General features: G+C 39.0%; 1 protein-coding gene and 1 long non-coding RNA gene across 4 annotated transcripts in view; both read left to right on the forward strand.

Moving 5' to 3' along the window:
* The window catches only part of LOC141984787 (uncharacterized), a 74,888-nt gene extending 58,341 nt beyond the window's left edge, over nt 1-16,547 (forward strand). Inside the window, exons 2-3 of the long non-coding RNA XR_012638804.1 lie at nt 13,850-13,914; nt 16,528-16,547. This is a non-coding gene — a long non-coding RNA (uncharacterized LOC141984787). The remainder of the gene's footprint in view (nt 1-13,849; nt 13,915-16,527) is intronic.
* The window catches only part of GRIK2 (glutamate ionotropic receptor kainate type subunit 2), a 594,466-nt gene that overhangs the window by 152,249 nt on the left and 418,008 nt on the right, over nt 1-24,209 (forward strand). The gene's annotated exons all lie outside the window — the stretch shown is intronic.

The following is a 24,209-nucleotide window of genomic DNA, read 5'->3' on the forward strand; positions in this document are numbered from 1 at the left end:
GTAACAGGGCCTCTCGCAGCAACCGTGGTAGAAGGAGAAAATATTCATTACTATTTTGTTCTCTGCTGTATGTGAAATTAGACTGAGTTTATACAGGGAAATAATTTGGGCTTTAACAAAAGAGAGGTTCAAATATATTCCTCAAGCAATATGCTAGATGTTCCTCAGTCGGTATCTAATCCCTGGGGAGCGAGTACTTGGTACTGTGGGTGAACGTATATTCTATATACTTCTGCTGGAGATATGTCATCTAATGACTTTGCCCCTTTCAAAGTGATTTTTTTTAAAAAATTATCTTTAGGATCTGACTTTGTTTTTGTTCAGAACAAGGTTCTTTCTTTGCAAATCTCTTGTAAAATTCCAGGCGAGTCTTCCTTATATATCAGTATTAACATGACAGCCCTTCCCTCGCCACTGTCCCCCTCTCCCGCACTCTTTTTACTATAAAGCAGTGTAAAGAGAAGTCTGTGCCTTCTTGTATTTTATGGAAGCTAGTACTTTATGGTATGCATCTGAAGAAACATATACACCATACACTAAGTGACATCAGAATTTCCGGGGTGCTGAGTTGCTAGTAAAAATCAAATCAAACCAAACCAAACCAAATCCCTGCATACTTTTAAAATCCCCACATGCTTTGTCCTTTCACTACTACTTTGAGAATGGAGCACTTAAATCTTTGTATGCATCATTTGGATTGAAATGTATTTAAATAGGATCTCTGGCAGCTGTGTATTTTCCCCTGTGACTTGAAAATTGTATTCACCCATGACTACTAGTCTTCAGAGGAGAAATCCATTGTCCAGTATTAAGCTTCTACTGCACCTACTCATTTCAGTAATTGTTTGTGCATTAGACTGTTTTGTCTTGCTCAACATAATAACAGTGATGTGTTGGACTCCTCAAGTGCAAAAAGGAAAAAAAATCATGGTACTATTTAGTTTGTTCAATTTAGGTCTTTTTTTTTTTGGTATGTTTAATTAGTTCTGTTGTTCATAGACTGGCTATTGAGGGCCCAACAGCGATAATATTTTGAACCAAAACTAATGTCATTGGGCAGGTTTTTTATACTATTGTGCATTTCAGTTTAGCATCCAATCACTGCAGTTCAAATATCCTCAGGGATGCTTTGGTGCCTGTAATTATACCAGCTGTCTGAGTCTAGAATGTCAGACTGCTATTACAATGAGGAAATAAATAATGTTGCATTCTGAGCACTCTGTTGTAAGCTTATTTCTCTAAATGCATCAAGCATCACTGATTAAAAAGCCTAGCCAGACACCGACCTTAGAATTCTGTTTTTAATAAGGCATTGCTGTTAATGTATAATCAATAGGGAATACTCTGGAGATGTTTTATTAATAATGTCGCAATGGGCCAAAGCAATGAGATATCAGGTGTACCATCTTGCACAAAGAGCTGGCCTTGCATAGTCTATTTTTGCTCGCAATATCATGTACCCAGACACAAATGTTATGTAAACAAATCTTAAAAACACACTGTAACAACTGATAATACATGTCAGCTGGTGTCCAGAAACTGAAGGAACTAATGGACAGATTGAGAGAGACAGAGCTTTTTGTGGTGTAGAACTGACAATTTTTTTTTCTGTGCTGCACCTTCCCATTTCGAATAACAGTGTCTGTGTGCAGAGACAGCAGCCATTTTATTTTCAGAATTGCTGCTGCGCGTACAGAGGAGAAAAACTCTCTCATGGAGACTTTACATTTGTTCTTTCTTACCGAATATTTCTTGATACAAATTAAGTCAGTCAGACTGAAAGTTTTTTGGATATGAAAAAAAATCTTCGAGTTATATGGTTTTATTTTTATTGGATATTATGCAGAGAAATACCTGAAAATAAACTGTGAAAGTATTTTGCAAAACAATGATAAATGCACTGGAACATGAAATTGCCTTATGGTAAGTGTAGTGTGCAAGCTTTCACCATATAATACAGTAATATTAGATGAGGAAAATGAGAATCTTTGGTCATTTAGTAAGGAATTATCCACTGAATGATATTCACAGGGTTGAATGTCAAGTGCACTTGCATACAATAAGAGCCAAATAAGAGTCCCGAGAATCTCTGACCCTGTACCTAATTATTGTGTTTTCCCACTAATAGCATTTAGTTTCTCTTAAAACATTTATCTGCTTGCTAGCTATTGAACAGGGCTTCTCTAGTAGTTTTCCCCCCAAGTGCTGTCTTTGGATAGGCTCACTAATGGCCATGCTTTGAGCTGCTCAGCACTTCCTGTGTCAGCGAGAGCGAGAAGGTACGAAACACCTTGAAGGAGTTGCTAAACACCTCACAGGGTTGAGCCCTGAACTTGCAGAGCATAGGTTCTTCAGCTACCCTGCTGGATGGTTTTAATTCGCTTTACAGAAAGTATGGAAAAAACTGAGAAAGAGACCCCTGAGTAATGCAAAGCTTTTAACTTCTATGACACTTGGGTGAGTCTGACCCAGGTCAGTAATCACCCAAATTCACTGCCACTTGATGCCTGTTCAGGGAACCTACATTAACTGAGATTTTACTATGTATGTACCCACTTCACAAAGATCACCTTCATGATTGGAACCCTCTGATAATTGAGAGCCTGATAGTACAAACCGTTGTTCAGTAGAACTGCTCCTGCGAATAAGGATCTGTCTATTTGTTTACAGTTTCAGAATGTTCAATTATTAAGTAAAAAGAAAAGGAGTACTTGTGGCACCTTAGAGACTCAAATAAATTTGTTAGTCTCTCAGGTGCCACAAGTACTCCTTTTCTTTTTGCGAATACAGACTAACATGGCTGCTACTCTGAAACCTGTCAATTATTAAGTGGGAATGGAAAACCTACTTTTCTTCTCAAAGCTGTAGAAATGATACAATATCTCTGTATAAATGGCTGAACCATGGTGGCTTGACATGGCTCGGGACTGTAAAGGGGTGTGGTAGAGGGTGTGCTAAGCCTATGTGATGGGGACTCAGGGAGGCATTGTCCCCTGTGGCAGTGTGTCAGGCCCTGGATCCGTGGCAGTCCTGGGAGTCGTCATACTCCAATCCTGCAGCTCACAGACAACAGCTGGGACTGGGGTTCATGAAGCACAACTGAGGCACAAGTCCCTCCCCATACTCTGATTGGGATAGCTCTGAGGCTCCTGAATGGGTTCCAGTCCCTATTTAAGCCAGAGACTGAAACAGGAAGTTGTTGTACGTCTGGGCCTTACCCTGCCATGGATTGCTGGTCAGTTGTTTACTTGTTCCTGCCTTCTGATCCTGACCTCCTGGTATCATGTCTTGGCCTGTTGCTTGGTAACTGCCTCTTGGTTCCATCACCTTAAATTGCTCTTTTTGGTATCCTGACTCAGCCTGACTTTCTGGTAACAGACTCTTGATCCCTGTCCTCTGGTTTGTCTCTTGGTTCTGATCTCCTGGCATCCCTGTTAATTGGCTCCTAGCCCCATGTTCTGTGCCTGATGATAACCCTTAGATCAGGCCCCCCACACCCTGGCCCTGACACAATGTGGCTCTGCACACTGCTTGCTTTGGCCTGTGCCTAAGTGGCATGACCTATCCCTTGGCGATTGCAGCCATCAGATACTTGTAGATGGTTATTATGAGTGGACTTTTCAAAAGCTCTCAGAATTAGCCTAGCTTTGCTTCCATTAAAGTTAATGATAAAACTGTCATTAGCTGCAATGGGAGCTGAGCCAACACTGAGTGCTTTTGAAAATTCCACCCTATGTCTGCTGCATGTGATACACACCTTTATCAGTCCCTCCTTCCAAGAACATAATCATTTTAGATACTTTGAAACCTCTCCAATTTGTCAAGATTTCTTCTTTTTCTATCTTTACGTGCCCAGGAGGGCAGCACACAATATTCCAGGTGGAGTCTTCCCACTGCCACGCAGAGAATGTAACTTCCATGGCCTGTGATGTGGTGCCTCTTCTGTCATATCACATTGCAAGCTCATCTCTGATGTGCTCTCCCGTATCCCCTGTAGGTCTTTCAGCATTATTGCTTTCCCTGCCTCCCCTTCAACTCCCTAAATCAAATATCTTTGCTTGGGGATATTTTTTCCCAGATGCATTATTATCCTGCATTTTTTCTTGTTGACTCCTATTATTTCCCCATTTTCTCTACTGTTGGCAGCATCTCCTAATTGAGACTATCTGTGAATGTAATTAATACACTTTTACACTTTTTTTTCCAAATAATACAGTTGATCCTAACAGTTCTCCTGGTATGCCTCTGGACAGTTCTCCACATTGGCATTTCATTATCCATTGTTGATGGTCCTTCATCCAGTGAGAGTACTCAGATCCAAGCCAATTTGAATTAAATTTTCAAGCACAGATTTGAGACACTGTCAAATGTTTTCCTAACAGATGCATACATGATGAGCGTTCACTTGTTCTGCTTTAAGTTATTGGCCTAGCTCACCGTTGACATCAATGGGGAAAATCATGCCAGTAGTTCAGTGGTCACGGAGGTTGCCAGATGCAGTAGATTCCAAATGATGGGCAAGGTAGAACAACCTACATAGAACAGAATAAATAGTATGGCTCCTCTACATGGGGAGGTAGGAATCCATGTGAAGGAGCCTAAGTGAGGCAGTTGAGGGGCAGGCTGGGGGAGATGCAATGGTGGGATTGGATCCATCCGCTGTGCACATCCAGGGGGCATCAACCGTCCAATGAGAGAGTGCGTAGGCATGATGGGGGCGACTGAATCCCCCAGGCTGCAGCAGTGGCCACGGTTCCATTGCAATGCCCTGGCTTAGTGGGATTCTTTCTTCCACACCATGTCTGTGGAAAACCTAGTGCATTTGGCTACTTGGTTTTGGTGAGAAGCCTGGATTTAGCTAAGTGTGAACAGAATTGGGCCCTCAGTATACCTGAATTCCTCTCATCTACCACACTTGCAATAATATTTAAAGGAAAAGTGGGAAACTTTGGCATGATTTTTTTTCTTTATAAATATATTCTGCTTCTGTTGGCTTCTTGGTGCTTACAGATTGTTTTATGGTGATCTACAGTCATTTAAGATTTCAAAACTGTAATATAGTTGACATATTGTATCCAGAGAAACTGTTCACTACTAGCATGAATGTGAGAATATCATGCAAACTTCAGGAGCAAATAGAAAGTTTAAACAAAACAATTTTTCAAATAGGCTAATAAGGATATTGAAAGATATTACCACGCCACCGAACCAAGCAATATCAGTGAATGAGGGAAAGAGAGATAAGTAAGCTACTAAAAGAGGGAGGGGATGGAGTTTCATGAAACTGGTAGAAAAAACTGAGGGAGAAAAAAGCTCAGATACGATGTAATAATAAATTTTTTTTGTTCCTTAATCTCACTGTTCTTAATAACGGCAACTTATCAATAGAAACATCACCAAATGTTTTCTTTGTCTCAATTCAAAGTATTTATTAGGCAAACATCTGTTCGTGTCTCATCTGAAATACAAAACACCAGAGTTTAGTATCTGAAATCACTCAGCTGTAGCCCAGTTGAGGTGGCTATATGCTGTACACAGACATTCCATTTTCAAATGGATTAAATATCACAATTTTAGATGATATTAACTAAAGTTTGACATGAGTGAAAGAAGCACCTTGGAGCAGTGTGTTGCAAACAAGCACACAGTCTCCCTAGTCTTGGCAAATTTTAACGAGGAAAATCCATCCTTCGCTTTAGATACCTCCCATGGATCATACCCAGTGAGCACTGTATGACCACTGATGCATCACACTTCCAAAATTTTGCCTGCTTTGAAAAAGACACTGAATTTAAGCTTGGCATTTTCAGTTCTTGAAGGACAGTTGTTTTATTCTCCCCCGTCCCCACTCCCTCTGGATTTGTGATAGCACAACTGCCAGCCCAGATGTGAAGCACCTAAGGTCTGAGTCTAGCGTTAGATGTATGGGGCTGTATTGTGCCATTTGCCCACAGCTGAGTGTGAAGATGCATGGTTCTTAAAGGATCTCCCACAGGCCCTACATGCTTGCCTCATCTCTCAGTGTGGGGACTGTGTTTATTGATGGTCTTTGTAGGAGGTGTACTGGGGTGGTCGTAGGAAAGAGACAGGGACAGGGTCCACTCATGATCATTTCTACATATAGCAAATTTAAATAATATGTTAATTATATGTTATTGTGCATGAATCTGAAAATTCTGGCCAATTAATGAATACTTTGTGACACAATCTCTTCTGCTATTTTTCTCTTACAAATACTTCAACTTTACTATGGATGGTGCAAATGCTGCAAATTATTATGCACTTCCTTAACTTTACTACCCTGAATAGTCCCACTGACTTCTACTCCTGCTAATAAAGTTAATCGTGTGCATAAGTGTTTGCATCATTAGCACTTTGAATATTAACTGGAATAAAAACTTGCTTGGATTGTGTTATCTTTCTGTGAAAATATTCTAGTGAATGAATTTACTTGTTAGAATGTTTGAGGAAACAGCTAAATTGAATTTAATATTCAGGAAAATGAATAGTGGACTTATAAAAAAGAATATTTACACCAGAAATCTCATTTTAGGTGATCTCATCTATTCAGGAAATAGAAACCAGACCATAAATTGTAGAGCCCAAAATTGTATTTATTTGTCTGAACTAAATTATCTGATACAGCTTGAATGTCAAACACTGAGTACAGTGCACATTTTGTAAATAGTCTATAGAGCAAGAATTATTCAAAGAAATCTGGGAAATTTTCAATAAAAATTATATTTGAGAAAATTAAAAGCTACAGATGGACAATTCATGCACAATAGAATAAATTATGTGCTATAAATTCTCTCTGTGCTAATATTAGACTGTGGTAAAATATTTTACAGTGCATTTGTGTGAAAGTTAATGTATATTATTCACAAATTTAATATTCACATGCATTTCTGATTAAAGGTGCTGCATGAAATCCCACAATTAGCAACCCGTTCTTTTATTCAAAAGAACTCTGTATACCCTTGGTTACAGAATATATACTATAAACAGATGCTAAATAAATTCCAAGAAAATAATTGGTTGCTTGTAAGTTTCTTAGGTTTTAACAAAACATAATTGAACTTTTAATTACGTGGTTCATTGCCTTTCTAACAATCTATAACTAATGCCAGATTATGTTAAAAGCAAAGAAAAAATAAAAGCACTACTGGAAAAGTATTCATTGACATGATTTACATAACAAGCATTACAGAGCGGAACAGATGCAGACCTGGCAACAGTACAGGAGGGACAGATGCAGATTTGGCAGCAGTGGAGATACTCTTTTTTTAGGGCACTGATCATGCAAATAGATGCATGGGTACAAACACTTATGCTCGTATGAAGTCCCATTCTAATCAATGACACTCTGCAAAGATCTGGTCTGTACCAGTACATCTCTTTCCAGGTTTGGATCCTCAAACAGCATCTATTCCAACTATGCACTTGCAAAGTGCTGTTATGTGCCTAAATCACCCATTAGCAAATATACCTGCATTCCAGCATTACATACTTCCTTTTTGTCTGTTCCAACCCTAAAAAACTCCACAGGCAAGAAATGCAGGGTGAAGCTAAAGAGGGATACAGTTGATAGTCTTTTTGTGCAAAGAAAAAATTGTGATAACTTTGAAATAGATGACTGTACTGATTGATCACTTTGTAGACGGAAATTCTAATAGGAATCTTATCACCATCATCATCGATCAACTGTGTGTTTCTCTACCTGATCAGCATGCTATTACTAACTTTCATTATTGTTCTATCCAGTTAATCTCAATTTCTGTAGTTCACTTAGTAATTGCAGCTCAAATATAATATTCTATTTGTGTCTACTTCACCTATCAAAACAGCCATATTTTATTTGGTTTAGCAAAATTATGACATAGGGGAAGGTCCACCCCACATTATATTTCACTAAAGGATGTTGGTAGTGAGTAAGTAGTGGTATACAAAGCTCTACTTCAGGGTATGGTCATCCCTGCCTAGGTAAGCCTTGGGTCTGACTGGTCCTAGTCACTAATAGATGATAAAGGCTCCTGCTCAGGATAATGAGGTAAGGCCAACAGTGGACCCTGTGGACAATGGTCAAGTTTCCAATGGTGCTGAAGGTGGATAGGTCACAACTTTAGGTGTGTGGACTGCACAGGGCAGCAGAAAAACTAGATCTTTGTAAAGGTCATCCATACCCTCAGGAACCAACAGCATCTGGCAAAAGAGCTTCTGGGAAAGGGGTGGAGTATCCCACAAAATAGAACCCCTGTATGTGTCCCCAGTCCTAAGGAGGCAGAGTGGAATGAAGGGGCAACCAGTCATGACAGACTGCAACAATACCTCCAGGTTTAAAGCCCCTGCTGTAACCAACTCCAGCTGGAGGGGTGTGTTTTGCATGTGTAGGATGGGTGTGACTCAAACCCCACTTAAAGAAAGCACAGCCCTGATGACCCCAGCTTCCTGGGAGTCCAAATCTCACCTTCATGGTATGTTCTGTGTTGCCCCATGGAACGTGCTACCATTGAAAAGCACTGGGTACAAGACTTCTCTTGCCAAAGAACTCATCTATTACAAGATTGTCATTGGCAGCATCACAGCAAACTGTCTGCCACAAAACAATCAAGTTGCTATGGAAAGAGCAACCTTTCTCCACTCCAGTGGTCTACACCAAGCTTAGGCTGTGGCACTTGTTGTCGTCATCATCAGTCCCAAATCCTGAGTATAAAGTGGTTTGTCTTTGAGCAAAAAATGCCACAATCTCAAAAAGACTCCAGGGTCTCAAGTTGGGCACACAGAAAATACAATTAGAGGAACATACAATTAGTGACCGCCTCTGAAAAGTTTGGTTTAATTGACTTGCCCAGCATCACACAGGAGCTCTGTGGCAGAGGCAGGGATAGAATCCAGGTCTTGAGGGCAGCATTAATCTGCGTTAACTATGAGATTGTTCTTTCTCTTCCTACAGTCCCCTGCCTCATTCATTACACACCTTCCAACCTCTGCAACAAAGGAAGCAGGCGCCCTATAGACAACCATCTCCCTCCCTAGTCTGATTTGTAGAAGTGCGGAGCACTCATAGCTGCAATTGAGTCAGTGGGAACTGTGCTTTGAATGTATAAAATGGCACGTACTCTGAAAAATCACGTCCTAGGTGTCTCAAAGTGGACACCCCAAATTAGTGGAAACTTTTTGACTTCTCTGTGCCTCAGTTCCCCATCTATAAAATGAGGATAACTATATCCCCATCTCAAAAGGGGATTCTGAAAACAAATTAACGTTAATGAAGAACTCAGATGCTACAGTTGTAAGCATCATAGAAAAGCCTATGCGGAAAGCAATAATTCTGCCTTCAGAGCAGGGTTTGAATAGTGTGCAGTAAATAAGGCCCAGAGCCACAAACTGAACAACAGGAGAAAACAGAATATTGACTAGCTGTTCATTAAGGGACTAGTGTTGGGATATGTAAGGGTTAAGTAGAGACCTGGGAGATCGCTGGTGTGCTGGTATGGTATTAGGGAGTAGAGTCACAGGCAGTCACGGTCATCGCTTGATAGATAAGTGTCATCCCTCACCCTCCCTTTCAGCTTTTTGGAGATAAATAAATGTTGCAGCTACATAAGGAATGGATGTCTAATGGATACCTTTGTGTAAAGAAGTGTTATCTCCCCCTCCCTCCCCTGGGAACTGCTCATGGCCCCTTCCTCCCTCCTCTGAGAACTGCTGATTAAGGGAACTTGTTGCAACAGTCACGGCAAAGAAATGTATTTTCAAGGTAAAAATGTGGTATAATATGCGTAATCCTGTAATCAGTCAATAGGGGTGGGTATAATCATAGTATGGGTGTTTCTGTTACTTAATAAGGGTTTTTGGGGTGTTGTAGCAGATGTAGGCGTTTATATACTAACTTAAATAAAAAGAGTGTGATGTAACCAATCCAGTGCTTACTCGACAGTTGGATCGAGGGGAACAAGCCCCGCAATAAAGAAGCCCATCTACTCAATCTGCCTCTGAGTCAGCCTGCTCATTTCTCTAACAACTATCATCCATCCTGTACACTGACTGAGAGAGGGGTCCTGTGGAAAACAATATTATGTGATCATGTAATTAAAGGCTGCCGAATTAAGGTTGCACAGGCAATGTTTATTCACACAGTACCTAATTTCTGAGTTCTTCACTTTGTAGCTTTAATTCTTTTAACATAGATTTTGTGTGTTTAAAAGATATATAGTTTTAACTAGTTAAGGATACATCAGGTATGTGGGCTAGATTCTGGGGTCTGTTAAGGCCATTATGTAGCTCTTGTAATAGTTAATCTCCATCAAGTCTCTCTAGGGCAGTGGTTCCCAAACTTGTTCCGCCACTTGTGCAGGGAAAGCCCCTGGCGGGCCGGGCCGGTTTGTTTACCTGCCGCGTCCACAGGTTTGGTCGATTGCAGCTCCCAGTGGCCGCGGTTCGCTGCTCCAGGCCAATGGGACCTGCTGGAAGCGGAGGCCAGTATGTCCCTTGGCCCGCGCCACTTCCAGCAGCTCCCATTGGCCTAGAGCAGCGAACCGCAGCCACTGGGAGCCGTGATCAGCCGAACCTGCGGACGCGGCAGGTAAACAAACCCGCCCGGCCCGCCAGGGGCTTTCCCTGAACAATCAGCGGAACAAGTTTGGGAACCACTGCTCTAGGGTAAAGGGAGGGAGGGGGCATTCAAGTGTGGGAAGTGGAGAGGCCACTACACCCAGTCCTTCCCTAGCACCAGTCAGCTGTTTACTTCTGTGCTGAGGCCAGGCTGCTCAGGGTCAGGGAGCCACTACTGCCTCCCTGCGAGTCCCGTTCTGTCCAAATGCAGCTTGAACAGAGTAGAGAATTAAGGTCATGAAGATACTTCATCATGCTGTAAAAACATCTAATCTTCAAAACTCCCATCATGTTCCTTGAAAAGGGACAAAAAAGTGTTACCGTCTAAGTTCCCTCTGTGATGTGCAGCTGCGCAGCAGACTATCAAGGGTTGCACAGACTGGGACAGGCATCTCTCCCTCAGCTCCGGCCCCGGAGCTGCCTCAGCCGGGAGAGGCACCCTTGGCCCCAACCCCGGAGTTGCTGCAGCCAGGGAAAGGTGCTTTCCCCACTACAGCCTTGGTGCAGCCTGCACCCTAAACCTCTCATCCCCGGCCCCACCCTAGAGCCCTCCTCAGCCAGAGCCTTCACCGCCCACAGCCCAGCCCTCTGGTCCTGAGCCCCCTCCCACGCCCCAAATCCTTCATCACCGGCCCCACCCCAGAGACCGTGCCCCCAGCCAGAGCAATCACCCCCTTCACGCCAACCCTCTGCCCCAGCCCTGAGCCCCCATCATACTCCAAACCCCTCAGCCCCACCCTGCCACACATCACCTCCATATTAGTGCACATAACAAAATTCATTCCACACATGGATGTAATAAATCAGAGGGAACATTGATTAGCCTCCCCCAAAAGAGGATTGGAACAAGGATATTATTCTGTTTCCCAGGATCTTCTCCCATTCTGTATGTATGGACATAATGTTTGTTCCTGGATATATGACCATACATTTAGTCATACTAAAACACGTTGCATGTACCCAGCTTATTAAGTGATGCAGATCATTCTGTATCAGTCACCTGTCCTCTTCATTATTTACCATTTCCCTAATCTTTGTTTCAGTGATGATTTTATGTATTCCTCCAACTCACTGGTAAAAATGTTACGTAGTATGGGCACACATTAGAAACATACCCGCTCAATGATGATTCCCCCGTTTAAACTTACATTTGAGATCTATCATCTAGTTTTTAATCCTTTTAATGTGTTGTATGTTAATTTTGTGTCATTCTAGTTTTTCATTCAAAAAAAGGACTCTATACTCTGATATGAAAATGAGGGCAATGCTAAAAGACTGCTACACCAGATTTGGGAAATGTAGGTGAAAAAAAGCTTAAAATCCTCTAAGGGATGCCTTTCCCATTTTTCCTAGAAAGAGGATGTGTAAGGTAACCTATCTATGGACATCACTTTGACAAACTGGCATGGACAAAAGGTGTTGGCTTAAAAGATCTGCTCACTTCATATTAGCATTTAACTTCTTCATTAGACAGGTATAGTTCTTCAAAGTTTAAATGCCTGATTGTCAGCAATAATTTGTGTGTATTATCTTTATATATATATACACTCTTCTATATGGTGGAAGCAATTCAAAAAGGTGTTCTATTTTTTTAGTATGAGGTAAGATGATATAGTGAGGTTTTGACTGTGCAGAACTACTTGCAGATGTTGGGCCTAAATTACGACAAAAGGGAAATATATATTCTATTTAATTGCATCCACACTAGTGTATCAGGTGTCTGTTTAAGAAGAATGCTACATTTCTGTGATGTTTGTAATGTGGATACCTGTAAATACCTGCGTAGTAAAAGACACTAAAAGAATAGCTAAGGCATCCAAAAAATATTAGGAAAGTAACCACATAAATGAGTAGCATCTTCTAGAAAGGTAAGAAAAGGCAATAGCCATTAAAAAAAAAAATCTCCCCCCATATCACCACCCTCCAGAAAAACAAAACAAATGAGAGAGCCTTATGTTATTTTCCAGCAAACTTGCTGCCAGACTTAACATATGAAATGTCACACTTCATTGTTTCCATGACATGAGCAGCATTTCAACTAACTTGTCACTGTTCATTCTGAGTAGGCCTTTCCACAGCTCTGACTCATTCCTGTTTCAAATCACATTATGCAGAGACTTGGGGTAGGGGTTAAATAAATCGATACAAACGTCAGAAAACCTAATTCTCTCTTAAGAGTAGTCACTAATGGTTATTGGCTAGTCATTTAAGAAGACTTTGTTTAAATCTAATTTAAATTATATAGATAACCGTAAATACCACAAAATAATCCGGATGCCCTTTAACTGGAGTGATTGCTTTCACCTGTGTCAGTTCTGAAGCAAGCATTGCTGCTAAGTAGCGCTGGAAAAGCCATAATTTGTGAGAGTGTATTTTACAAAATATTTCTTCCTTTACTGCAAGGCCAGTTCATGCCATTTCTTTTCATTTGTTATCATCATTAGGTGACCAGTTTTAAGGAAAAACCTGTATGAGGATAAAACACATTTACATGCTGTTTTGATGTTTCTTTGAACATTTTTTTAATAGAAGCAAAACATTTTATGGTTGAATAAATGTACCTGTTCCATACAAATAAAAACAGCATAGACTGTAATATAAAAGAAGGTGTTTACTTCTCTGTAGGAAAAGAAAAAATCATAAAAAATCCTACTGCTAAAGAAAAGAATAATAAAAATAAACCTAGTGGACTGTAACTATGAAATGAGTTACAAATATATATTGTATTCCCTGTGACAAGCAACTTTTACTGCAACAGTGTCTCTAAATTCTATTTAACTGTTTGCTTGTGTTTTTTCTTATTTGCTGTAGGTATGTGTGTTCACACATACATATACTGATACACAGTCTAGAAAATATACAGTGACATCTGTACAACTCTAGGTCGGTAACTTCATGTCTTAAGAGATCATTTCAAAGTATCCCTCAGTGTAAGGACCAGATTGTCAGTTGGTATAAATTGATATAGCTGGAGTTGTGGTTGATGGCACTGTGCTGATTTACACCAGCTGAGGATCTGGCCCATTGAGTACAGTTCTGTCCCAGTTATTTTAGAAGATGACTACTTTTAAACAATTGATATTGTTGGTCCCTTATGCAGTCAAAAGGTTGTCATCCATTTTGGGATGCAGGCACACTGATACCTTACCATAGCCCGGTAGGTTGCAGCTCCATTCAGTAGGTTTTGGTTTCTCTTTTTCATTTCATGTATGAATCTTAAAAATGGTGGTTGAAGATGAGAGATCCTTGCTTCTTTGCAAAGAACACCACAGTCATTTAGGTACCACTTCAGAAAAGCGCGTAAGTACAGACATGTTCCCCTATCTCTCTCATTACAGCTGATTGAATACTCTTGTTAGAATCTTTATTTGATTAAATTGTCATTTTTTCATTGAATAATTTATTTGAAGCATCCATTTTTTCTTGCATTAGCTAGTTTGCACTTTTTGCTCTCTCTGATATATAATTCGACAGGTATACATCAAAAAGAGTCACACCAAAAAAGTTGCACTGCTTGCAAAGTACAATTTTGCATCCTTACATCTCAGGCCTTCACTAGATATATTTACCATGGTAACAATGTTTGTTCCCTCCCTTTTGCCCATACACACAAGTCCTACATTTCAACACCAGCCATGGCATCGATATTTTGAGGTTAGTGAATGATTAAGTCTCAGTTATCCTTGCCTCAGTCATTGACTGCTGGTGTTGAGGCATCTCACTAGCACAAATGGTGGGCTGTCACCTCATTTAGTTTTCCTTCTGAATGTCCCCTGACTTGCTAGATAACCAGGCCCCTTCACAGTAATTCCATCATGGCCATGACCACCACAGTAGGTCTCTCCAGAAAAGTCCTCCTTCTCAGCTCACATTTCATTTAGGGAACCAACTTTGGTATGCCAGTTGAAAGTACTAGACTGATGAACCACAGCTGGCTTGTAAAACTAATGTTTATAAGCAGTGAACCTGATCCTTAGCTCACAGTGCTTGTAGAGAAGACAGTGGGGCATTCGTGGAAGCTAAGATGCATTTTTAGGGAGATAGCATTTTATGTTGCCCAAGTCTAATAGTTGGCATCTTTACCAACAACAAAAGTCGATAACCAACTTTTGCATTAAGTTTGAGCTAATGTTTGCGTTGTAGGGCACTAACACATCAAGTGCTGATGTTAAGAGGGCCATCTTGAATGGTGAAAACCTCATGAAATCAGCTGTTTATGCAATGCATTTAAACCAGAATAGAAAAATAAGCTACTTCTTGTTTTGAATACGACTCAGAACCAAAACCTAGAGCCAAATTCAGATCGAAGTGTTTCAATTTGATTCCCTTCCTAGGCAAAATATTTGAAAGCCTTCAAATTTGAGGTTTTAGTTAATTCAGATGCTATATTGGCTCATCTCTTATTCATATGAAAACTGAGAAACAGGCACTTAATTCTGTAATACAACAGAAATTGTGTTAACCTAAACATTTAAACTAGAGGAGAAAATGAAGGTCAATAACACAAGTAGCAATACATTCTCTGAGTTATGCCTCGGCACTACAATCTGACAATGTGGCTGTGTTTTTGATATCCCAGCAAATGCAAAGTATATTTTTGTCTCTGATCTTTCCATTGCTGATAAATTTTAATGACATATTGCCTTAGTGACAAAGTATAGAACTGAAATATTTATTGGGACTTCTATCTCTCAGCTAGGCTTGAAATATTTTAAAAACTGTAGATAAACTACTTTTTCTGTAAAACAAATCTATCAAACTGCTATGAATGTGAAATGGAGAAGATTTGGGTAGCAATTTTGAAGATATTCTCTTGCAACAGATAAATTATGCATTAGATACAGTTTGCATTACAGGATGTTGCTTGCTGTGGATTACACTTTTATTTCACTAAGGGCGAAATTCACCCTTTGCACAGGCCCTCTGTGATGTAAAGCCTCGCTGGCTAATTGCACAGTTAAGTGCTTTCTATGCATGAGATGTTTCTTCCACCTGTGCACCTTGTCACATTCCTAAATTGTGAGTTGTCTGGTTGAGAGACTGTATTACTTTCTGTTTGCCTACCAAAATGAGGCCTTGACCCTTGATTGGCACTACTGCAGTATAAATAAAAATGACCACAACATAACATTGTTTGTTATTCATATTTGATGCAGTTCTCTTTGATCTTTTGTACTCAAATAAGCTCCATATTATAAGAATAGATGGCAAGAATATAGGCCCTGATCCCGTAAAAACTTCTACACATACTTAGCTTTATGCATTGGGAACGATCCTATTGAAGTAAAAAAATCAGAATATTAAAAAAAAAAAGAGACGGATGGTTTCAAGCCATCTCCCACAATGAAAAGTGATTATTATAAATGCTTTGAATTAAACTGATCAGGATATACAAAATCTCAATCCATGTCCTACTTTTCAAATACCACTCAAATCCTTAAGAAAGGCCAAAATAGTCAAAACTCACTAAACAGATTGGCCATTGGCTGAAACTTGTCAAAATGCAGAAAAATATGTAAAATAAATATGTTAACTACCATATTGAAAGTGTTGCCATCATGACATTACAAACCAATTAATTTTTTTCTTTGTAATCTGGTCAATAAAATGAACTAAAAGTGGTTCCATATTTTACACTTATTCATGAGTCCAGTTTTTGTTGTTTTATTTCCCTTTTTGCAATGTGTAAGAGTCACTCAAAGACAGGGGAAAACAGACTATAATATTGGGAAATGGTGAAATTGAATGTCTAATGCCTGAAGTAAGCATTCTGAAAAATAAGAAGTGTTTTTATTATCTAACTTCTATTAGTTATTGTAATTTTGGGTTTAAACAGTAACCAAAGTAGTTCAAAAATTTGCAGACAGAATTGTGATATTTAAGTTGACATTGTCCCTTTAACTATAAACCCAGTATTATGCTGACATTGTAGAAGACAACAGGCAACAAGGCAGTCCCTGCACCAGAGACAGATGCTGAAAGGTGAGAATCACAGATATATTTCAGAGGAAGTTTTCTTAAATGAGGGAAAAACAAGTTTTCTGTTTCGTGACAGATAAGGCAATTTCCTGCAATATCCTTGAAAATCTTATTGAATTAATATTAAGCAATTTTGGCGACCATTGTATTACATGCAAATGTTATCTATTGGTTCTGGATGATCAAAGGACTATACTGAACAAAGTGGCAGACAAGAATGATCTTTTGGCATAATACATGTGAAGTGGAATTCCTGGGAAATATCTAGGGGAAGGTGAATACAAATTCATCCCCTCAGTTATGAAAAAACCCAACCCTTTGAAGTTACACCCTGTAGAGAGGACAATTGGCTGATGATCACCTGTTCCCAGAATCTGAAGATCAAAGGCCCAAGCTGAATGAAAGGAAAGACTGAACTATTTGTGGTGTTCTGGTTCTGAACGAAGGATGTTATGAACTTGTAACCACAGGAATACTCCTTTGTGGGATTCAAAAGGCTGACTCCTACCAAAGACCATGGCTGGAGGTGGAGGGTGGTCTTCAGTAAGCTTATTAGTGTGTGAAGGCTCTTTTATTGCTTTTATTATGTTTTCTCTGTAATGCTTTCACTTTAAGTGCTTGCTTAAAAGATCTGTCTGGTAACTCATAATTGCAGACAATTACGTTGTTCATAGCCTTAGAAGAGGAAGGCTAAGTGCAGACACTGGCCTGTTTAGGCAATCTGGCTTGTTGGGGATATCACAGAGTAGCAGGGAACTGAGCAGACAGGAAAAACCTCAGTCAGGAGGGGGAGAGATGTGGTTCTTCACTCAAGATAGGTGATGGATGAGGAGCTGGGAGCATATATTGGGAGCCCTTGGTGCACCACAAGGGGGAAATACAGCTGCAGTTGCCCTGAATTGTGACATATCTCAGCCTTATATTTTATATCCCACTTATATTTTGTGTGGGCCTCACAGAAGTACGTCTCTCAGAGGACTAGAATCAGGTGAGGTACATAGCTATAGTCTCCTGCCAAAAAGAGATTTTAATTCTTTCCCTGAGAGGCAGAGTAATTAGAACCTAATTATCATATTAGTGAACATCTTATTAGAGCGTAATTATCATATTAGCTGCTAACATATTAGGTTTTAGATTCAGTGCAAGAAAATCACTTTAATTAATGATGAGCCTGAACCAAAACTCTGGGTCTGATCAATCCTGAATTCTGGGGGTGCTCAGCTCTCAACATGCCCCACTGGCCTTCGATGCAGGTGAGAAGAAAAATGGAAATGTCAAGGGTACAGTTTGCACATCCAATTCAGATCCTGACAAGAAAATCATTCAGCAGGGAAAATGCTGCAAATAAGAACAAAAGTGTAAAATCTTAGGGTCATGACTCTTAAATATTTTACACTTTCCAACTTTCCCCTGCTTAAGTACACTTTCCCCCTTTAAATACTATTTCTATATTCTGTGAATTGAACCCAATTGGTTTTGTCACCGAAAAAGCAAAACACCATGTCTGATATTCTGCTATAACTAAAACAGCCCCTCATGTGCCTTGTTAAATATTGTTGCTTATTTACATTAATGTAAATTCCCACTAGACTCTATTTACAACATGAATATTCCAATGCATTTCCAGTTCAGATTCAGAACCACTCACTTTTTTACACACATTAATGAAATGTTATGAATGTTAATGTTAGAGTAATAATTGTATAGCTCTAAAATAGAAAATATTCAAAAGATATTCTGTTTGAAGTGTTGTTGTAGCCCAGGATATTAACAAGCCAAGCTGGGTAAGGTGATATCTTTTATTGGACCAACTTCTGTTGGTGAAAGAGACAAGCTTTCAAACTAGACAGCACTCTTCTGTTGTTTAGTCCTTTGATATTTAGAGAAAATATCTAGCAACCAAAAAAGCTTTGAATTGTATAATTATCTTCCTTATTATTTATGGTGTTTAGTAAAGTACATTTGATGCATTTCTTCAGAGAAACATGTCTTTTTTTAAATTTCTTGGGCTTACATGTCATGTTTGCATATGTCACACTCAGCTGCATAAGTCACATTATATTACATTTCGTAATGTAACCTGCTGTGTTAGTGGTGCAACTTCAGTAATGGGTGAGTGCAAGAAATCTGAATAGATGTCTTTTTCAATCTTCTTTTAATTATAAATCTGCTCACTTTGGTAACAGCAGCTGCTGCTAACATTTCTGCTGGTGAAATAGAAGAAAGTTCTCTCTTTTGTGTGAATTCTTTTTTATCCAGAGTAATAACAAGCTTTTCCCCACACTCATATATCTTTACACACCAGTGCCAGAGAATAACTAGTGGTATTTAATAATTCTGTACACTTTCTGTGGGTTTCTTGGGATATAAACTGCATATACATTATATATGTATCAAATATAATGCATCTCTTTAGTGTTCATGAGACGGACCATAATGACAGCCCTGACACTGAAGTTATCTAACCCAAACAACTGGTACAGTGTGGTCCATGGCAGTGCAAGTCTTTCCTGTATTGTCTGACTAATATTCCTCATTCTCTACCTAGATGACCAGTTTAACCTTAGACTCCTTTGCTGTGCATGCCAAGTGGTTTTTTATGGCATAAGTCAAATATAGGCCACTGATCAGCAATTATATGATACCTCTTGCTCATTACTGATCTGGATGGGTTTGAAATTGAAAAAATGACGTAGGAGAGAGAGGTGCTATATGCCATTTCTAATCTTCTGCACAATTTAGGCCTCCTTGGGCACTGACATTGGATTGTGGCAAGTGAAATTTATGGTATGGACATTCCCCAAGCATGTGCAGTGTCATCAATAGCAAAGAGATTAAAAGCTTTTGGGCTTAAACTGAATAAACTGTGGAGGCTGTTTCCTTTGCCTTTAACTTTATAAAGCTAATGTTCAGAGGCAGTGTCATCCAATTTGTAGGGAACTGGACTGGGAATCAGGTGTCCTGGGTTCTCATCTAGGCTTTTCTGCTAAGTCACTGTGTGACCTTGGGCAAGTCACTTCACCTCTGTGTGCCTCTGTTTCACATCCCCAACCGTTGTCTGTTCAGATAGTAAGCTCTTCAGGCCAGGAGCTGTCTCTTATATGTGTTAATACAGTGTCTTGCACAACAAGGATCTGGCCTCATTTGGGGCCTCTAAGTGCTACTGTGATATAAATCATTAAGAATATCCTATTTTTATGCCTTATTCAGCAAGGGAAACCCCTCGTTAAAGATATGCACATTGTCAAATATCAGACAATTGCTTTATATAGTGTTAGCAAATGAGGAGTGCTCAGCTCAGCTGTAAAATCTGTGGTGAAATACAAAGCATCCAAACACCAGCGTGCAGACACATTTTATATATTCAGCTGGCTAACTCCATTATACCATTTGGTACGCAAGACTACTTTCTGACCTTACAGAGAAATGCTGTAGTTTAGAAATTAAGCTGAATCAAAGAGTTGTTCTTAATGGCCCATAGAGTTTAAATGTTACACAATCAAAATATTTCTTTAATATATATGGTTTTACCAAGTGCAATTTCTGTAATTCACATTAGTTAAATTTTCAGATGTGCATTAAATACATTATTTTGCTTGGACCTTTAGTATAATAGGAGTGGAGGAAACTGAATGGCACTCTACTTGGGAATGCTAGTAGGAAATGCTCTTTGAGGACTATTGCTCAAAGTAAACTGGACAGAAAAACATCTTTAGGCAAGAAACCTGGATAAAGGTCACCAACTTTTTTATGCAATTGCCAATTTTAAGTGACTGTCAAAATGTGTACCCCAATATCTTGAATAGAGTGCTATTCAACCTTCCTTTGGAATACCATCTTTGTTTAAAAAAAAAACCAAAATCTATTTTTTGTTCTTTCCTTGAGCTGTCACTTTTTTGCTGTGTACAAACAATGTTCCATTCTCCATCTGGTCTGACTATGGAAAGAAACAAATCACTGCCAGACATCAGAGGGATGAATCCTCGAAATAAAGAAACAATTATAGCAACTTCCTGCACACCAGGGTTGTAAAAAACTGTTTTATTAATCCAAAGAATTATGGCTCATGGTAATATAATTTTAAATTGTTCTTTTAATTTAGAAGGATTATTTTAATAAAAGAAAAAAAAGATATTTTAAGCACAAATATAGTTGCTTTTGGATCTTTTTCATTTGGCACTTCTTTTGAGATGTAAACAATATTCTGGTATTCTTATTTTCTTATGTTTTCTTTAAAATATAAGCTCTTGAGAAAACACAATTGTTTCAGGATACTTCAGTGTTTAGTTACCAGCAAGCTTGTGACAAGCACAGTAGTTACCCTGTGTAAGTGTTGCTGTCACTTAAATTGTGATTCTCATCATAGAGGCATTTGCATACTGCATGAGTAAGGACCTGTGATATTTTGTTGGTGCAGTAGCTTGCAGTATATCTTCAAAGTAATCCCAGGAAGGGCCTTCCTTGGAATGCAAGAATGCAGCAGGCAAGCTTAAAGCAGCTTAAAGCAGCTTTTAACAACTTGTGCAAATTAGATAGTTAGAGAGATGTCATTGGAGATATAAGAACTGCTTTTCAGAAGTTGATGGTAGTTGCTTAACCATGCTATTCTTGGGTGAGATCTTGCAACTGGATCCATGGGGACAGACTCCTGCACAGTAATGGAGGCCAATGTCTTCAGCAGTGCATGGTGCAGATACAGAGGACCAAAATACATATTGAGTTCCGGGATATGGATAGTTACAGGATAATGGATTTCCTGTGTGTGGAAATGGGTGCAGATGGGCTACCACTGATTCTCTGCACTGAAGTGAATTTCACTCCCAAAGCTGAGCCATAGTGTTACTGAAGGTACTTACCATAGTAAGAAGTTCATCTTAAGAATGGAATAAACTTTCCATGGTATGCATTATAGTAATTTGAGGCTATTGTAATATAGATTATTGTTTCTGGATGGATTTTTTATTGCTACAAATTATTCACTTACAAAATAATTTTCATTACATCTCTGTAGTATAGCATAAAAAGTTACATGTAAGAATTTATTGACTTTCCATTGACTTATGTCAGAGCAGGAGTAGGCTCTATCAGGTCATCTAATTTAAAGGTGGAGTTACTTTAAATCAAGCCATCTGCTATATAGATTTACCAAGTTTCTTAGCTACAGATTGATTTCTGTTTTAATGGCCTGATTCTCGTTTCCACTAAGTCATCCATACCTTGTCAAAGCAATGAAAAAGGACCTTCATGTAAATGAGAATCTGGCCCCATTTCTTTAGCTTTCCTCTCTGCTTCCTTTAGCACATGACTTTACAATTATGAAATTACATTGTAGAGGCTAAATTCAAACTAACTATAACTATTATTACTTTGTGAGCTAATCATTAATAATATTTCTGAATTCCATTTATTTCTAAAACAAATTATTAGCAGTGGGTATTCCACTTCAGCTTCTCTTTCTTCATTGTCTATGTACACAGCTTCTTCATTTTCTGTGACCTTGAATCCTGGACCTGAGCTCAAATTAGCCTTTCATAATTATATTCACCCATTTTCCTGAAAGAACAATTATTTTTGCTAAGCTAATAAAATATAATTTAGTTTTTGATAGTAATCATGATGGGGAAACTGGGGAAGTAGATTTTTGTTCATGTTTTAGTACATTCTCATGATGCTCTTGCTAAGCTGAATAAAACCATCCAGAACATATTAATTTTAAGGCATATTAGCAGGAAAGAGTATGGAAAACTTGTGCACTGTATCGGTTTTATATTGGATATTGCCTTAGTCTCTAGGGCTTTGTCTCGTATCTTCACACTAATTAAATTTACTTAAAATATTCCTCAAATAGTAATAGTGTTGTTTTTTTTCCAGAGGTTGAGATTATTTTCCTCTCAGAGTTTCACTGTTCATTTAGCTGCATGTTTTCCAGGTGGAACCAGAGGTGCCATGGAATATGTTTTGTTGTAACATTTTAACAGCTAAGAAGATGAAAAGCAAATTTAGCTAAATCTTGCGGAACTGGGCTTTTAAGAATCTTCATTTAGTGCTTTTGTTTGCCTTTGTATACAATGGTCATGAAGGATGCTGGCATTCAGGAAAGATGGCAATTTAATTACTATAATCAAACATGCCGCTTAATAAATTGCTTAGTGTGGCAGAGATAATTATAAGTATATTTAATGTGGGAAGGAAGCTTGTGAATAACGTATTTTACACGATATAGATGCATATGTTTAGATGTTCTTATTCCATAAGCCATCTGTGGTCATGTACTGTTGGCATCTTGACTGAAATAAACAATATATACAAGTAAAGTTAAAATCAGCATGGTATTTTGCATATATGGTATTTTTCAAACTAGTGTTGTTACAAGTTCACATTCTTTTCTTCATGGCCTTCAAACCATAGCTAGGATCCCTTTAGGTCATAAAATAAGTCATAAGTTTTTAACAGTGAAAGTAATTAACCACTGGAACAATTTACCAAGAATCAAGGTGGATTCGTCATCACTGACTATTTTAAAATCAAGATTGGATGTTTTTCTAAAAGATACGCTCTAAGAATTGTTTTGGTTCTGTGGCCTGTGTTATACAAGTGGTCAGGCTAGAATGGGGTTTTCAAACTGGGGGTTGGGACCCCTCAGGGGGGCGTGAGGATAATACATCTGGGGTCATGAGCTTTCAGCCTCCACCCCTGGCCCCGCTTTGCCTCCAGCATTTATAATGTTGTTAAATATATAAAAAAGTGTTTTTAATTTATTGGGGGGGGCCACACTCAGAGGCTTGCTATGTGAAAGGGGTCACCAGTAGAAAAGTTTGAGAACCACTGGGCTAGATGATCACAATGCGTCCTTCTGGCCATGGAATCTAGGAATCTATAAAATTACAGCCTTAATTAGATTAGATTAGATTCTGTTGTGACACATGAGGCAACCCATTGTTTCTGTCTCCATCTGTCTAGTGCCATGGTTCTTGCTCCATTGTAGTCTGTTTCCATGACAGTGATGTCTTTCTCAATATTTTTCTTATGTTATTTGTTGTCCTCCTCTTTTCTGTCTTCCACCAAGTGGTATCCAGTGAAGTGCTTGTCTACGAATATGTTTTTTGACATCTGTACAACATGCCCAAACCACTTCAACCTTCTTTCTTGAATAATTGTCTCCACTGTCTTTTTTTTTTTTAACTCAATGATCCCAAAAGCGATCTCCTTCAAGATGGCTAATTGAGAGACATTTTTCTATCTGGGTTGCTTCCATAAGTGTATTTTTTTTATTATTATTATTTACATGGACAGGTTGTCAACCTGAGTCTCAACCATGGGTCCATGGCTCCTTATTCAACATATTCAGAGCAGCTTATACCATGTGTGGGCTTTCCCCATCTGCCACCTGAGGTAGCTTAGGATGTATTACAGAATATTCAGTCTGTTCAGTGTTGTGAGAAATTTTCCATATCTGTTAAACAGATATCCTTGTGATACAGATAAGTTGTGACTTGCCCTAGGGCCCAGAGCAAGTCTGTGGTAGCACTGGGTCTAGAATCCAGGGATCCTGACTCCCCACCAACTTCTCTAATGATGAGATACTGGCTATTACATTCTGAAGTAAATTATATCAT

The sequence above is a fragment of the Natator depressus genome, chromosome 3, assembly GCF_965152275.1.
Source record: "Natator depressus isolate rNatDep1 chromosome 3, rNatDep2.hap1, whole genome shotgun sequence".
NCBI lineage: Eukaryota > Metazoa > Chordata > Testudines > Cheloniidae > Natator > Natator depressus.